Here is a 16,068-nt window from a genome sequence, read left to right as displayed (position 1 = left end):
CTTGACAAATTGTAGCTGTGTAACAATTTAATAAAATGTGTGGATATATATGAATATATGAAGCCGTTTGTAATTTTAGCAACGTGTTTCCTAGCTAAAATAAAAAATTACAGTTGTGGATCTCTATGCCTTTATTTCTACTCATAACAAAGTTTACATAATATACATTTTTCAAGCAGTGTAAGCACGTCAGTGATATCTTTCTTTTGACAATGTTAGTCTTTGTTAATTTGACTAGTCAAAAATAACCATGCATAATAAACATTAAAATATTCAGTATTTCTAAGAACTGAATAATTCAAAATAAATTATGTATCGGTAGCTCTGGAATTTTTATTAGATAAATCTACAGTGCAGATCCCTGGAATTTAATGTCTCTACTCAGAAAGCTATTAAATATCCAGATATTTATTATTTACATGTTTAAGCTGGACTGAAGATAAAAGAAAACAAGCTTGCGTTCTGGACATGAAAATCGTAATTGTGATTTATCTTAAATAGCAACTGCTGTTTCCTGTTCAGGGTCACTGTGGGTCAGGCATATTCTGGGAACACCTACACAGGCTGCTTAAGGTATCAAGCATTTATTTACACTTGTTTTGTTTCTGGGATGTATGGGGAAACCAGAGGTTTGAGAATAAATGCATGTTGATGATGGGAGAACATGGCATGCCACACGTATCAGTATTGTGATTCAATCTGCTTCCTGGAGCTGTGCTGCACCATGTCACCCACACTCTGGACCAGGTGCATTCAGCTTTTACTCACACTGGAGCCACTTAAAATAGTCAATCCACAGGAATCAGGTGTGGGGAATCAAACCTAGGTTGCTGAACCTGTGCTAGATTGTTGTTTGATTTTGTTATGAATGCAGATTTAATTGGCTTACCCTGTATCAGAGATGAGAGATTTTACATAGTTCTAGTAGTTTTAGTATGTAGTAGAGCACTGGTTACACGGATGCATACAATATTTCATTAACAGCTAACTTGGATTAAATCTAGGACGGCTGGTAGTCAGTTTCAGGGCTGCCAACTGAAAGATCTGACTCCTGAGATTCAAACCCAGTATCCTGAGAGTCACTGCTGCCGGTCAGAGATGCTTCTTTTCCTTCATTTGCTCGTCCCTCCTCCATCTTCTCAGTCTCATCTTCATTCTCAATCATGTCTACTATTGTCGGATCATCCCCCTCCTTCTTACTAATCTCAGCTTCACCACTGTTACCACCCTCCTCCTCTACCTGTCTTTCACCACTAGTGTTTTGCTCTTCTGCTTCATTCACCACTCCTTCATCCTCCTGTGAAACGTGTATGTTGACCAGCATAGGGGCTTTTTTACTTTCTGTCGCCATTCCACCACTGAAGTCTCGGAAGTTGTTTTTGGCACCTTTGATGTATTTTCCTATGACTGAGGAGGTACTTTCACCTGCAGGATCCCGTTTGTTCTCGTCCATGTTCAACAAGGTCTGGTAAATTTGCTTTATCTCACTGTGTAACTGTCCAACCACTTTATTCAGCTTAGTGATCCGGTTTCCCACATCTACAGAAGAAAAACAAATATACCGCTATGCAATCTCCTATACAACAACATGGATGGATACAATGAACAAGCCATTAAAAAGCTTAATGACCCAAACAGAAGACACTGTTCATATGGTTGCCAGGAGCTGGAATAGACTTGACCGCTCTTAATAAATAGTAGCATAACTATAGCTTACAGCCCAGGGTGAGCACATGAAAATAAACGTGGAAAAAAAAAACTGTCTTACCTTTTCGCTTTGCCTCCTCAAATTCCCTCCTAGCAGATTCAATATAACGTTGCACCAGAGCGCGAATTACTTGCTTTTTGTATGAGACCTTCTCAGCTGTTTCATTAGGCTGCAATAATTAAAACATTGTGATTGCTTCATGTTGTTTCATCATTTAAATCATTGAGACAAAGAATTGTTTGAGAAATAATCTTACCATCGAGGCAATGGGCGGGTAATCTAGGGTTGAATTCAAGTTCAAACAGCAGCAGATTTTTCTGAAAATTCCACTGAAAAACAAAACAAAACACTGAAATGTTTCCATATCTGATAAAAAAGTTAACAAAATACAAATACAAGTGGATAACTTACCGTAACAGATAAAAAAGAGCTTTAGGTGATGGAATTATGTTAAAAGGAACAGGCATGGTGAGTCCCTCTCTGAAGTAGCTCAGATAGAGTTTGGAACGAGCAAATTTCCACTCTACATCAGCATCATCCTATAAAATTATTATTGCAGTAATTATTTGTTTCTCCCATGGCTACAGAAAACATTTATGTTCTTTTATTGAGTCCACTATAATGTTGACTCAATGACTTTAAATTGCACTAGTTTGTGGACTAACACAAAGTAAGTTTAAATGAGGATTTATTTATATCATGGTTTATCTGCATTTGAAAAATCACCTCAGTTTTTGCTTAATTCATTTTTGCCATTTTCCACCCTGGAGAAGGAAGCAGAGGTGCTTTATGCACCATTACTTCCCACTGTGCTATTCTGTAATAAAATATTACTTACCTAAGACTGGCTACATAAGCACTATCACTCCCATTCACAGAACCGCAATAATTATGCACTCTTGGACTTCTTGCCACACATACCCAAGTTTGGTATAAAACTGTAAAAATCATTAGGGATTTATCTTTAAAAGTGGGTGGAAATAAAATATTAATTCATGCACTCTGAGGACAGAGCCCAAAGAAACCACAGTGACCAAAACTGGCTGCATATAGTTACTCATTATCACCTAGCATGTAGTCTGGGATTAAATCAAGAAAACACACAATATATGTCAGTCATAACCATAGATTTAAGCTCTTAATTTTAAGTGACAAGAACGAAGGAGTTCAGTTTTAAAATAACAGGTCTTTGACTAAAAAGGCACCTTGGTGTGATTAACGTAAATCAATAAACTCACCTCGATTTTCTGAAAGGAGTTTGTGATCATAGCAATAAGCATGTTAAGCAGCACAATGACAATCAAAAGTGTGAAGATTCCATACAGGATTCTGCCCACAAGCTGAGCCAAAACATAATCAGGCAAATCCACGTATTCCTTGTTGACAACACCAAACATTGTCCAGAACAGGAACTGGAAAGTCTCATTGAATCTGGAAACGATTAATAGTTATAATTATAATTCAGAAAACTCTACAACAGACACCAACATTTAGGTTCTGTTCTATTAAGACTATTAAGGAATTTTTGTACAAAAAAAAAATTGCTGTGTATTTTAACCTGCAAAAGTTTGTTTTTCTGTAAAGGATTTGAGCTGGGTCACATTTTCATTTAAAAATAAATATTAACTAAACATGGAACTTGACGAGGAGGTCTAAAGTCTGTTAGACTGTATTATTCTCATACAGTAAAGCAAAATTTGAGCAGTGGGGCTGACTTATGAAACATGAAAAGAAATGTTACAGAACTAAATGATACATAACAGAAGATAGTTCTGACTTGTTAACATATTAAAATAAATTAGAAAAAAACCCAAAACAAATGTACAGAATGAAGAAAAACTGAAAAACAAACAAACAAAGAAAACTAAAATATTCAAAACAGGGACAATTTTAAAAAAGGTTTGAATATAGGGGGAGGTATCAGAAATACATTTATTTTTAAGGATTAAAAAATCTAAATTAATTTCTGAATAGAAATTACAATATAATCAACAGAACTGAAAGGCAGCATAAGCATAGAGAAAATGCTGCATAAGCAATTCCTGTTTATAATGATGAGCACAAATCGAACCTTCCCAAGTAAGGAGAGTCGATGTAAGGAACGTAGATATTGTTGATGCCACAGAGAAAGGCTGTACCAATAATCATCAGGATGAACAAGAACCTGCAGAGAAAACAAAATAGGCAAACATTGAAACACACATTTGCTAAATATAGTGAATGTTAAGATTAGAACACATCAGTTAAGCAAGTGTTCTCCTTCAGCAGTGAATGGAATTCTAGTTTGTGTGATTTGAGCTGAACCTTATCATGTCATCAATCATCTTTCCCATTGAGATCTGCAGGGTTCCCAGAGACTCCTGTGCAGGTAGGATGTAGGCCAGACGAGTGAAACTCAGCATACTGGTGACAGCAAAGAGAACTTCGGCTATCAGCTGCGGGTCCTCCTGATGCCATTCTGTACGCACTGGAGAAAAATAAGAGTCACACAAAGGAGAATTAAACACAATGATTATAAGCCGATATTACATGTTTTTCGTATTACTCCCAGAGCAGAGAGGATTTATCTGTGATTTCTGTGATCATTAAAGCAACTCCTTAATTAAGGCAACTGTAGCCTAGTGGTTAAGGTACTGGGCTAGTAATCGAAAGGTTGCTTGTTCAAGCCACACCACTGCCAGGTTGTCACTGTTGGGCCTCAGTACCTTAACCCTCAATTGCTTAGAAAATATACAAATGATACAGTTGGGTAGGTGAGTAGGTATACAGGTAGACTAAAAGATGATTTCTATAAATGTATATGTATAAATACTATACAATGTACTGACTGATGTTTGTTTCCTTACAAGTTTGGGTAAAGTAGATACAGTCCTGTATACTGTCATCAGACTGGCACAGAAAGTAGCCTTTAACCACAACAACCACTTGCAAGGAAAAAGCAGCCAGGTACAAACTGAGCACCATCATGTCCAGACAGTTCCACAGGTCTCGAAAGTAACTCCGCACCCCCTCGATCCAGACCTCCTTACACTCAAACCAGAAAAAACCTGAAGAGAACAACAGATGGGAGTCAGAAATCTACATACAGGTATTACACTGTATTAATGGTTTTAAATCCAGACCTCAATTCCAAATTCAATACAGATTTATTTCCAATGTCTGGGAGTTGAACTACTTTGCCACCACATGTCTACCATGTTTTACTTTGTAAGAGGTAAGAGTGAAGGCCTCTTTGTTTCTTGGTCATGTAATGGGATAGACTTGCTTCAATTAAATTGTTTTAGCAGTTTTGTTCCATTGTACTTTGCAGATTTTTGCAATAAAAAACAACCAGTATGGACCAGTAAACCTTTAAAGAAAGAACAGCTTTTGAAGCCACACATTTTACTACTTCTGAAGCATTTAATTAGTACTTTGTTTTCAGTAGTCTGTTAGGTGTTTAGTTTTCATAAAGCTCCCATAAGTATCAAGTGATGGAGGAAAACACCTACCAGCCACCCACACCATGTGGAAAGAGTTATGAAAGATGTACGTGTCCCTGGATGAAAACGTATCTCGATACATCTCCATGGTAATAGACTCCACTAGCAACGTGATGAGGAACCACAAGTAGGATGCAGAGTGCAGGAGGAATTTGATCACTGGAATCTTCAAAATCTTCCCCACCTAAGAAAAAAAACAGGATTGAGCTCAAAAACTATGAAAATGCTTTTCTGAGATCTATGGCACTATTGGGGGAAAAGCTGTAACCATGGACCTTGTATGTAAAGGTCAATTAATAAAAAGATTTAAATGTTTGTTATACAAATCAAATAAAGTCTGAGTGTTCCACATTTTCCAAAACATCTTCTGGCTTTTTTTTTCCTCCTCAAAAGATTTGTGACATTTTGGGTTTAGTCCAATTTTTGCCCAGCAATTTTTGCTGATGTGTGAATCTGAGCACCTTTGACTTTGGTGCGATCCAGTAGATGAAGCAGAGAAAAGGCATGGAAAAAAAAATCCCCAGAGACACCAGAAGTTTCCAGGCTGTCCTGCTGCCTCTCCAGCCTGAAAGGTTTCCACACCAGATGGAAGACAGCACCTGCTGGCAGATTGGGTGGGCTACAAACTGGAGATGTACACAAACAAAGTTGGTTTAACCACATACAAGTAAACGTGTGTAATTAAAATACCAAAGAACAAAGCACAGATCAGACGTCAGTGATCTGAATACTAAAGATAACATCACTACATCAGTGTGAAGACTTGCCTGTTTCTGGTTGTAGTTGACAGCAAGTCGCAGACGAGCTAGATTTGGTATGCCCTCTTCAAACGAATTGTCCTGTAACTCATCTTGACCTTTGTCATCTTCAAACCCACAATTATTAAGAATAGTGCTGACCTCACTCTGATTTCGGCACATGCCGAGCAGTTCTACAGCAAACTCCTGACACAGCTCCTCAAGGGCAAGGTACTGGGGCTGAAAGCATGAAATCATCACAAAGGATATTCATATGCAATAAACTGAAATGCACATTACTTTAAGTAATCTTTAATTTCTATGTAGCCCAAAAAATAGTAAGCAACATTTACCACTGAGCTTTAAATTGTATCTAAAAGCAGCATTAGACCCAGAAATGTTTTGAGGGCTTTATGAATTGGCATCGGGGCTGTAAAGCACACCAGCATTGGACTTCAATGCTTCACCATGAGTCTAAAGAACTAAAGTTTTAAAGCTGTAAAGTTTTTGGTCTTGGGCTGTCTTAGTTCCACAAAAAGAAACCCTAGCGTAAACATTTGGATATGTTGTTTGGATGTCCACATACTTATGGCCATGCAGTGTATCTAAATCAGTGTTCATTTCAAACTACCTGGTCATATCATAGATTTAATGTCTGACCTTGAATTCTGGTTCTTTCTTGGAAAGTTTGCGGAGGTCTCGGCTCAGATGAAAGGCACTCAGCATGGCATCCTCAGAAGTGATGGACAGGTAGGCCCGACTCGCCAAGCCACGGTAGGTGTTAATGCGTGACAGCGAGAACTTGAGCAGGTCATACTGGCGTCCATTACGACACTCTAGGCAGACGCAGGAGACCTTGTGCGGCCATGGGATGACGTGTCCCTTCTGTGTGAGCATGTTCACTATGTCATAAAGATCCTTCTGGCAGGCCAGGGTCAGTGGTGTTACCCCAGGGGCAAACTGAGAGTCATCAATGGAATGGTCAAAAATTGCCTGATTAAACGAATGCACATCCATCTTGTTTCCTTTCTCTTGATCGAGTCGGTCAAGAAGGCGCTTAACGATACGTGGCTGGTTGGTATCCACTGCCACCAGCAGAGCCTCATGGATCTGTCGGAAATCAAATTTGACCCCCTGCAGGAGATTAACCATAACATCTTCATTGCCCAGTCGGATAGAAAGGTTCAGTGCTTCTCTCCACTGTCGGTCTTCTGAATCTTCCAGTTGGCGGATGATGCCATCGCCAGTTTTTAGAAGGCCACGGATCATGGGCACATTTCCTTCGTGAATAGCAATGATAAGCTCTGGCGGAAAACGCATCTTCTTGTTTACAATCTCGCGCCATTGCTGCGGCTACAGGGTAGAAATCAACAATATTTGTTATTGTGATTTTAATACTGTATAAAATGATTCACTATTTACTAATTATTGTGCCGCTCACAGTAATAAATTGTTTAAAAACAAGTAAAAAACATCAGATGTAAAATTAATATAAAATGTTCATGAAAATAATGAACATTTTTAGGTGAATTATAACTTTCTAGTACAATAGCTTTAGTAGGGTGTATTATCTGTATATATATAACCTATGTGTATAATTTTAACTATAGCTAAAAATATACGTACCACAGTGCAATGTTTCCCTAACGGGACGACCCCACACAGTACAGTAGTTTTTACAGTTTTTGAGTGTAATAATTATGATTAAAATACATTTATCAAATGTTAGTATGTCATAGTCATACAAAACTTTAAAAAAAAATCTGAAAAGCATTTCTACACGTGAACTAAACTCCAAACACCCAAAACAGGCATAAACAAACATTTTAAATATAAAGTCTCTCTTTCTACCATAACACATTATTTTTTTAAACACAACCGTTTATCTTAAAAGCCATCTTACCGTTATGTGCTCCATCATGACAAAAAAAGTTGAAATAAACAAAAAAAAACAAATAAAAAGAAAGCAATTTTCAAGAGCTGTTCCTGTTAATCAGTAATTCCACATGAGCCTTGAGCCTTTAAAGACAAGCTGATCAGACATGCTGGTAAACCTGAACTGATGGAGTGCAGGAGTTCTGTATATTTGGCTTGAAGGCAAGTCGACATGCCTGAATGGGTTCATGCAGTCTCAATTTGTTCGTGAACCAAACAGCCTGCAATATCCCAGGAGTCACAGCCAATTAAAACCAAAACATTGACAATGTGTTTCACATCTCATTACTACTCTTCATCTCTCCATTTCTGTTACCACATTTAACCTGTTTCCACATAAACAGAATAACTGTGAACCTGTGCTTCATTCATCAACTTTATCTTATATACAGGGCAGTGACAAAACATGCACAGTTTTGATGTCCAACAATTTATTATTATTAAAAGGCATATTATTATCTTATTAAAAGGCATAATGTATTTCATAATTTTAAAGTACAGTTTAACCACAACAACATCTACTGTATCAAAGTAAAATGTTTTAGGTTTTTTTTTTAAGCATTTCTCTCAGACATCATATTGTACAAATAAAGATAAAGCATTTGATTATGGTTTTAAGATAAAGAGCTATGTATTGTGTTATAAATAAGACTCCAGGTGACAGCAACAATACAATTTTACAGCAATAAATCCCAGAACTTAAAATCTAGTTTTTAAACACTCATTTAAAACAGACTAAAATGTGTTTAAAGAGAAATTATGCAGAAATAAATATATATTTTCGTCTTATATTTAGTCCAGTTCCACTACACAAATCAGTTTTCATATTGCAGTGAAAACCATGGTGACAACAATGTACCTTATTCTATAAGCCATATAAAACTGAAGTTAGGTGAACTGGAGTTTACCTGTAGCAGTTTGAATTGATTGGACATAGTTTGGAAAGGGCCACATCTGGGTCCATAACCAAGCCATTAAAACCAATAAACTATCTGTGGATAGTTTGTGCAGGGCTTAGATTTGTTTGCTTTATTAGGATTTTTACACCACGTTTTACAGTTTGGTTACATTCATGACATGACAGGTAGTCACAGGTTACACAAGATTCATCAGTTCAGGTTCAATGTGAAACACAATCACAGACAATTTTGTATCTTCAACTCACCACACTTGCACATCTTTGGACTGTAAGAGAAAACCGGAGCTCCTGGAGGAAACCCACACAGACACAGGGAGAACATGCAAAGTCCACAGAGAAAGGACCAGGACCGCTCCACCTGGGAATCGAACCCAGGACCTTCTTGCTGCATAGTTCATAATCATTACAGTTCTCATGTAACAACACTTAAGAGACACATATCTGGAAGTATTCCATCTAAATAATATGTTAGTCCACCCAAACAGTGTCACCACATGTGCTGGCATGCTGCTGAATGCAGTCTGTAGGAAACCTGAAGGAGCACAGAGGACATGGAACTGTAAACGCATCTCTGCCCAAACCAGAAGATGGATACGAAGATAAAGACGGTGTGACCTCTGAGGACCTATCGGAACCAGAATCCAGACAGGAAGAAGCATGCAGGGGCAAGTAGTCCGGGCTGAACGACACTGCAAAACACGAAAGCAAAGTTAATTAAAAAAAGATTTAAAAAAATAATTCAAATTAATCAAAACATGCATGCACACACACACTTACCTCCACATATGGGGCACACAGTTTCAGGATGTTCAGTAGTGTCCAGGCTCTTAAGCGAAGATGATGTTGTTGGTGAATTTGTTTTGACAGGGCCATGTCTCAGTATGTTGTTTTCATTCTTGATGCTGGTTCTGATTGGTGTACTTAGCTTACTATTACGCACTGTTAAGTCTGTAGATCTAGACCTCTTTGGAACTGAGGTCATGCTGGCCTGTTGCTGTCTGAAAACCAGAAAACAGAGAGTTGACGACAGGCACTGATCAGTTAAGTGTATCGAATAAACTTTTGACTGCTAGAGGCATTGAAAAACACAGTTGAATAAAGATGTGTATGTATTGCATGTATCTCCAAAATAAAGACTATATAGAAGCCACTAATATCGGCCAGTATTAAGCTCGCTTATGATAAAGGGAGTTTTTTTTTTTTTTTTTTACAAATGAAACAGTTACAAGATTGCACACAAAGACAAAAAAAAGGACCAGTCATTGTGAAAATAAAAGGCCGCTCAGGTGGTGCAGCGGTAAAAACACACACTGGAACCAGAGCTGGGATCTTGAATACATCGTATCGAATCTCAGCTCTGCCTACCGGCTAAGGCTGAGCGGCCACATGAACAACGATTGGCCTGTTCAGATATTTGCGGACTAAGTCGGATGGGGTCTCTCTCCCATGACTGGTGCAGTTGCGACCTCTGCTGGCTGATTGATGGCGCCTGCACAGAGATGAGAAAAGAGTGCTCTCAGGGTGTGTCCTCTCTGTACACAACGCTGAGCTGCACTGCACTCGTCAAAGTGCAGGTGATAAAATGCATACGGCATGCGGGCGTGGGTTAGGTTCGTTCTCCTCAATCAGAGCAGGGATCGGCATTGGTGGAGAGGAAGCATGACGCAATCGGGCAATTGGACGCGCTAAAAAGGGAGAAAAAGAGGAGAAAATGCATAAAGAAAATATATTTTTAAAAAATAGTGAAAATAAAAAGCAGGGTTTGTAACACTGATCCTCTTGTTCTGATCCTTCTGGTAAAAACAAGAGTAAAAAAACTTTTGAGTGTAATAATCTAGTAACATGCAAGTGGGAAACACTGCATTTTATTTACCTTGTTTCTGACTTTCTCTTAAACTTCTGAGAAGATCCAGTTTTACCTAAAAGAGGAAATAACACTACACTGAATTTCTTTGCAAACCATTTATGTTAATCCTTACAAATCTTCCTACTTGGCAAGTGTCAGACATACCATTCTGTGCGTTCTGGGTCTCCTCTTGATTCTTCTCACTGTTGGTTAAGTTGTTGTTGGAGGCTGTGGGTTGAGACTGCTTGGCTGACTGGGCTGCTGTCACCATGCGTTCTGCCCAGTTTAACTTCCCAAAATTACGTTTGTTTTTTTCTGCAGAACATTCCCTAAGAGAGAAAGATGAGGGAAAGCGTATTTTAGTGTTCCATAATAACATTTTTGTTTGATTTTTGTTTCAGATTACTGTTAAAACGGTGCATGATGCAAAGTATACTTGTTTCTAGGACAGTCTATAACTAAACACAATCAAGTCGCTGTAAACCAACTACTGTTTTGAACTAGGTCAGAGGAAAAGACTGCTTGTGTTTTTTTCACACAGAATCTACCGTCTGGTCAAAAGTATGTGAACACTTAACAAAGTTGAATGCATATCATTTATTTTGTACAACTGATGTTCTGCACCTGTTTATACAGCAATAGGTCTGACTGAAAAATTATGAAGGGGTGTCCACAAACATGGAACACCTGAAAAGCCTCATTTCAGATTCATGCTGCATTGCAACAGCATTACAAGAACTTTTATCCATGCTCACCCTGTGTTTCGGCCAAAGAAGATGTGCTGTACAGCAGGACTGAAGATCCACTCTGTCATCTTGTCTGGTGTGCTCTGTAAATAGATCTCGTATGTTACAGGTTTGATTAGCTCTTAGAGCCTAAAACGTTAATCATGGTTTTATGACTGACTTACCAATGTGTAAGTAAAAAAAAAACATTGAGTTAACAAAAAAGTTAAAAATCAACTACTACCGAACCAATAAAAATGTGTCTGTAACTATAGTGCCCTGTGCACATTCAGTAAATGAGACATGGCCTCAGTGCCCATCATTCTTAGTAAGAGATTCTCTTTGTGTAGGTCAGCCTTAGAAAGAAAGCTGTGGCATGTCCCTGTCAGTCTCAATTAAGTAGGCATTGTTTATTTAACCATTAATTGGGTCACTGTACATGTCTGTCAGTTCCAGTGAATCTGTGCTAATCATTCAATGCCTCTTATTATCAAAGTTTTCATTGTCTTTGTGCCAATCAGTCCCAACAGAAATTTTTTGCTTTTGTGTCTGTCAGTTCCAGTGAAGGATTTATGGACTTTGTGTATTAATTAAATAGGAGGGGACTCTGTGCCTATCAGTTCCAGTACATGCATGGCCTTTGTGCCTAACAGTGACAGCTGAGGAGCATGTTGTCTGCGTCTGTCTGTCTTAAAATGTCAAAATTGTAACCTGCTTTTAATATTGTACAATATTGAAGTGTGTTGGCCATAAATAAAAAAAACAAAAACATCAGCAACATCTAGACACAAGTAAGAATAAAACGTCCTGTAAGCTCTCACATGGTTCTCGGTAGATGTGTCCTCCTGATTGACAATTTCTTTCTCATTGTGTTCGTCAGCAGTGCGCAGGCGTAAGAAAGACAGGCCAAACTGGCAGCGCTTGTTAAAGGGCTGACTGCAGGTTATCCGTAGCCGGTCCCAACTCTCTGCAGCACTCTCAGGCAAAAGGTCAGCTGACCATGCACAGCAAAAATTATTTATTAGAATTTATTGCAATTTTTAATTAAATGTAAAACTTAAAAAATATAGTCGATGGTTCATTTTGTATATTAAAATATCGGAGACCTTTTTTAAACATTCGAACAGTGTGCTTTCCTGTGCCCCGTCGAGAATCAGCTGGACTCATCAGGATTGCAGTGGGTAACAGTGATACATAAGGATGATCTAATGGCCATGAGGAACGGCCCACATCCACCTGAATGAACGCAGACCCAAAGTTTCCTTGAAGAGAACAGAGCAAAGCAAAAGAGAACTGGATAAGTTTAAATGCATAAAACACTGATCAATATGCATATCTGACAAATCCACACACCATGTTTTCGATTAAAAAAACACATAAAGAAATAAAGTATAGTGAAGTGATGGATTACAAAACTGGATTTATGAATGTGACAAAATTATTATCTATTTTATTGCAGTACCAGTCCCACACGTGTGTGGTTTATCGAATATTTCTACCACTTCTGAGTAAACCTGAAAGTTAAAAATTCCAAGGAAGAGTTGATTATGACTATCATGTCTCTTAAAATATTAATTGCCACCACAGTAATTGCATTACACAGTCAATATTTTGTATTTTCTTCTATTCTGTTCTTGAGCTTGAGCTGCTGCAAGACTCGAATTTCTCTCATGGGGATCAATAGAGAAATCTTATCGAATTGTATAATTTTAAAAACATGTACTGACCCACATCAATATAGCCAATAGTAGCTGCCCGCTCCAGCTGCAGTTCAGCTTTAAGAAGGCCACTGCGGTCCACTCTGCTACACAGCCATGGCTTGTTCTCTCCATCACAATTGCACAGATTTGCCACACGCTTCTCTGGGTCCTGCAAAGCCAGTTATAACTTATAACAACATATTGACTCATGTTTTAGGGTCTAACAGATACTGTTGATATGTGGCTACCAGAAGAACAAGCTTCTGACATGAAAGCGTCAAAATCCTAACATCTTAAATCTTTATGGAACTCTCTTTGTGGATCGGGGCCACAGAACCACTGAAACAGGAAAAGATCATCTCCAAACTGTTGCCACACAGTTGAAAGCATACAACACATTTTAAATAATTACTTTTATACACTTGTGAGCAATGGGTGTGGCTCACCTGAAGTCAATCATATTGGGTGGAATATATTAGGCAGCAAGTGAACATTTTATCCTCAAAGTTGATGTTGTTAGAAGCGGCAAAAATGGGCAAGTATAAAGATTTGAGTGAGTTTCACGAGGGCCAAATTGTGATGGCTAGACGACTGGGTCAGAGCATCTCCAAAACTGCAGCTCTTGTGGGGTGTTCCCAGTCTGCAGTGGTCAGTATCTATTAAAAGTGGTCCAAGGAAGGAACAGTGGTAAACCAGCGACAGGGTCATGGGCGGCCAAGACTCACTGATGCATGTAGGGAGAGAAGGCTGGCCCGTGTGGTCCGATCCAACAGACGAGCTACTGTAGCTCAAACTGCTGAAGAAGTTAATGCTGGTTCTGATAGAAAGGTGTTAGACTGCATGCCTCGACGGGTCAGCGTTGTTTGGGCAGCAAAAGGGGAACCAACACAATATTAGGAAGGTGGTCATAATGTTATGCATGATCGGTGTACATCAGTTTAATGTGGTTCTGGGAGCATCCAACTGTATAATGCAAGTCCATTTAGCTCATCAGCAGAAGCAAAGTGTTCTTAATGTTACATACATTTAATTGTATAGTACATTGTGGATATACTGTAATGTATGAATGTATTACTGATTGCATAAAACCTTTTTGGAATTAATTAGGACAGATTTTACAGTGCTTGTTTCATACTGCACTAATGCATTATTATGTTGTTTCTAGTACAACATAAGAAACAATAGAAACACAACATATATGTACAAATATCAGTAAACAAAATAAAGAAATGTCATGTTACAACAGTATTAGGTCAAACTGATTAGAACGTGTTACATGTTCTTGCACTCGGTTAGCTAAATGCTAATGCTACCAAAACAAACATAAACAATAACTGCCTACCTCTGAGGTGAACGAAACAACGTGTTTAATGATAATAGGTGCCATTCTACAGACTGCTTGCTATGTTCTATACAATTAGTTATTATTATTATTAATATTAATAATACACAGATTAAAGTTTTATATATATATATATATGCGGTCTCATAAACTTCTCAAAACTCGCCGCTTTCCCGCCTGCTGGGTTGGCAGACTGTCGCTAAGCAACAAAGCCCGCCTCTTCCGAGTAGATCCCCAGACCTAAACAGTGCCATCTATTGGGCACAGACATGTAGTGACAAACCCGTTCATTCATTCATTTATCCCTTTATCTATTCATCCATTCATTCACACACCTCCCCCCAGTACTCAGATATGCTGAATATATCCACCTCAGTACAGTATACGAATGTAAAATTATAATTATAAAACGGATAGTTCCGGTCCTAAAATCTGATTGGCTGAGCCGCGTTCGAAGCCGTTGTAAAATCCCCGATAAACGCACACCTAGGACCACCTCACATCATTCCATATTAATACGCCACTGAAAAGAAAAAGTACAAACTTGGTTGATCCCTATTTTAAGTCATGTACTACACATGGAAATGTCCAGATTAATATAAACAGTAATCCTGATCATTAAGCGGGTGTTTCGTCCAAGAAATAGTGTAACAGTGTTTGTGGAGGAATGCTTATTGCGAATGTTATGTTCGCCCTCATGTTGCCTAGCAACACTGTTAACGGACTACTTGATTTCGCGGAAAAATGCTTTTTGTAAGTGTTTTAGTAAATAAAAACATTTATAAATTGAACATTGTTGTATTTTATTATATTGACCGCCATTTTATAAAAGCAATAAACCACTCGAGACCTTGCGTTACTGCTATGATTTTATCACGGGGAAAGATGTTTTAGGCACAACAAACAAAAAAATGTCAAAACATCCTTCCCTGTGTTTGCATGGGTTTCCTCCGGGAGCTCCGGTTTCCTCAGACAGTACTAAGACATGCAAGTGAGGTGAATCGGAAATACAAAGTTGTCCATGACTGTTTGACATTAAACTTGTGAACTGATGAATCTTGTGTAATGAGTAACTACCGGTTCTGTCATGAATGCAACCAAAGTGTGTAAAACATGACGTTAAAATCTTAATAAAATAAAGAAATAAATAAAAAACATTCATACACCTCCCCACAATATTTAAATATGCTCAAAATATCCACATCAGTATACAAATGTAAAATTATAAATAAACATTTCATTCAATAGCTTTTAGAATGGCAAGTGGTCCCCTCAATGTGGGCGGCATAGTGGCTCAGTGGGTAGTACTATCACATCACAGCAAGAAGGTCCTTGGTTCGATCCCCAGGACCGGGTCCTTTCTGTGTGGAGTTTGCATGTTCTTCCCGTGTTTGCATGGGTTTCCTCCGGGAGCTCCGGTTTCCTCAGATAGTACAAAGGCATGCAAGTGAGGTGAATTGGAGATACAAAGTTGTCCATGACTGTGTTTGACATTAAACTTGTGAACTGATGAATCTTGTGTAATGAGTAACTGTTCTCTCTTGCAACCAAAGTGTAAAACATGACGTTAAAATCCTAATAAATAAAAAAAACATTAACACACCTCTCCCCAATATTTAGATATGCTCAAAAATATCCCCTAAATTTACGTAAAATTATAAAAAAGCATTTCAT

The 16,068-nt window shown here is 38.2% G+C and overlaps 1 pseudogene; it reads right to left on the bottom strand.

The window, feature by feature from the left end:
• Positions 1-320: 320 nt before the first annotated feature.
• LOC134330881 (short transient receptor potential channel 2-like) lies at positions 321-14,638 on the bottom strand (annotated as a pseudogene).
• Positions 14,639-16,068: the final 1,430 nt, after the last annotated feature.

This window comes from Trichomycterus rosablanca, chromosome 16 (assembly GCF_030014385.1).
Source record: "Trichomycterus rosablanca isolate fTriRos1 chromosome 16, fTriRos1.hap1, whole genome shotgun sequence".
In the NCBI taxonomy this organism is placed as follows: Eukaryota; Metazoa; Chordata; class Actinopteri; order Siluriformes; family Trichomycteridae; genus Trichomycterus; species Trichomycterus rosablanca.
This window is presented reverse-complemented; position numbering and strand designations above follow the sequence as displayed.